We start from the raw sequence: 2,718 nt of genomic DNA on the forward strand, positions 1-2,718 counted from the left end.
AAGAACTGTTCAAATCAGATACTTGAAGACTTTTCCTAAATTCATATTGAAATTGGTGACTTTTCACTTTTAATGAAGGGAGTTTTGCAGGAAGGTATCTATACTTTTATGATGATATGATGAGTACAGACTCACACACAGTGGACAAAAAAGGCATAAAGAAGTCATAAGGTAGACTGTGTTCATCTACTGTTTATAATGATTTAGTGTTAAACACTGTGTATGTTGGTGTTAAAGTAATAAGGATAAGACGTTCACGTGTACATTTCTGTATGTGTTTATTTAGCCCTTCTGGTGAATTTCAGGAGTTTACACTGAAATTTCATCCTGTGTGATGGATAATGAACTTCATAAAACTCATCAGTAAAGCTTGACCATCACTCTGGAGGGGTCTGCTGCAGTGCCTGTTTGGAAACTTTCATTTTCCTCACATATTCTCTGCGATCTTCTTCTCTGATCTCTGTGGAAAAAAGCGAAAATATTTCCATACTATGATTTTATTCAATGCATTTCAGTAATATTTGTGAGAAGAAGAGCAGGAATAACACACACCTACTACACCTGGCATTGGTTCAGTCGGCTTTTAAAAGGAAAAAGAAAAAAATCATGTTACCAGAAACAGACAATAATGACCAGGACAAGAAATAATTATACCTGATATTTACATTATATTTACACATTATATAAAGAAGGACACATGATAAACCATACAGCTGTGTGAAAATAATCAATTTCGGTTCTATCAGTCTCATAATAGAGGACAACATTAACATTAGAGACTGGGGGTCTTGGTTATATACCGGACGATAGCTTGAGAACATTGAAAATCATAAATTGTTTAAAATTGCTAATCAGTTTTGGGCATATGATTCATAAATATTACTCACCGGCACATACTTTTCCTTATTGTATTTCTTATTATACTCATTTTTGGAAAAGTTATTAAAGGCTTTCTCCTTCTCTATGATCAACTCTGTATTCCGTATCTCAGAGCCAACGCCAACTCCACTAGCTCCTTTGATGGCGAGACAACTGGAATGTTGTCCATGAACGCGACCCACACCGTGTTTACGGTCTCAGTTGATGAACCAGATGCAGAGTCCATGCTGTTACACCGTCTCTGTCTCTAAAACCTGCAAATGAGCAGCACATCTAACACTTGGTATCTCATCTACTGGCAGAACAATGAAATCACATGGTTTGATCTGGTTTACACACACACACACACACACACACACACACACACACACACTATATACACAGAGCTCTGAAGTTTTATTTGTAGCAGCGGCCCTCTGCACCGCCCGATTCTCTAAAGTTTATGCTTTCACTTTGACCTATTGTTCAGAATTGACCAGCACAAATAGAAATGATAGCAACTTGTGAATCTGATCAAATGCAGACAAATTCATCCAATTAAAATCAATTGTTTAATATATTTCAAATATACAAATGTATCAAAATATCAAAGAAATTTGTCCCCAAATGAGTGAACTGAAGAGCAGAGCTCAATGTACATGTACAACACCACAGCTCTCCATGTCTGCAACAGAAATGCTTCATTCAAGCACTAATTCATAAGGATTCCATGCTACATAAGTGTTTTTATTATTATTATTATTAATAATATAACCTACAATGTTAAGAACTTTAATAAGAATGATTAAGAATGTTATTGCAATAACAGAAGCTGAAGTCTAAAGCTGTGTCATGTTACTTGGTGACTGAAGGAAGTGTCTTTGTTCTGATGACTTTTACTTTTTATAAGTCTGATCACATCTGTCACACCTTAATGTCCACATGTCTGCTTTATATTCTAAACATGGCTGAAAAGAGTATGAATGCAGTAGATTTTAAAATGAAATCATCAACAAAATCTCTTTCTCTTTCAGCTTCCATGTTGCCTAGGATCGGAATTTACCGGAAACAACAAATCCGGTTCTGATTGGCTGCTAGGCGGCATTTAACTCTATAGCGCTCGAGACAGCGATGAACTCGACATAGAAACTTTCTCTGTCTGTCTGCGTCATCCATTCATACAACATCTCCCTCCGAACAAGTTCTCCTCACTTCTCAGCGTAGAAACACAAGGTGTGGTGTTTGTGAACGGGTAAAATGTGTGTCTCAAGGTGAATGTGTGAGACTTGAGATTCCTGAATTATTGTATTATTATTATTATTATTATTATTATTATTATTGAGAAACAAATCTATGGAAGCATAGAGGTCAGTAAACCTTCTGGTCATTTCAGAAAGAGAATATGAAAAAGGTCTGTATTTTCATTTTTGTAAAACTCCAGAAGCAAACCAATGGGAGCGTTTTGAAAGGAAGTTTCCTAAATACTTTTCTCTAAGAATATAATAGAAACGGAAGCAGAATCCCGTGAAACAAACAGTCCGACTTTTGATTGTACTTCATGTTATGAACAGCATCACTGTGCGCATGTGCGATAATAAATCTCTCTCTTGCTTACGGTCGAGGACAAAAATAAACAACTACTAAAGAACAAGTGATTTTCCTGTTGAAACAGAAAACCACTACTACAAGTGATTTTCCTGTTGAAACGAAAACAGAAATGACGATTAATTGATGACACAGAAAGTTGACTTTTTATGTGGGAACACGCCAAAATGAGGAACAAGATACTAAAGCTGGAAGATCAAAACAGGTTAGTCAGTATGGAACCTCACCTTAATATGATGTTAGAATGGGGAAAAT

At 35.9% G+C, this 2,718-nt stretch overlaps 1 long non-coding RNA gene across 1 annotated transcript; it reads right to left on the reverse strand.

Moving 5' to 3' along the window:
• Positions 1–261: 261 nt before the first annotated feature.
• Positions 262–992, reverse strand: LOC124382541. Its single transcript, XR_006925071.1, has 3 exons — positions 888–992; positions 553–580; positions 262–460 (listed from the first exon to the last, which is right to left on the reverse strand). It is a non-coding gene; the product is annotated as an uncharacterized LOC124382541 (long non-coding RNA).
• Positions 993–2,718: the final 1,726 nt, after the last annotated feature.

This window comes from Silurus meridionalis, unplaced genomic scaffold, assembly GCF_014805685.1.
Source record: "Silurus meridionalis isolate SWU-2019-XX unplaced genomic scaffold, ASM1480568v1 Scaffold622, whole genome shotgun sequence".
NCBI classification, from domain to species: domain Eukaryota; kingdom Metazoa; phylum Chordata; class Actinopteri; order Siluriformes; family Siluridae; genus Silurus; species Silurus meridionalis.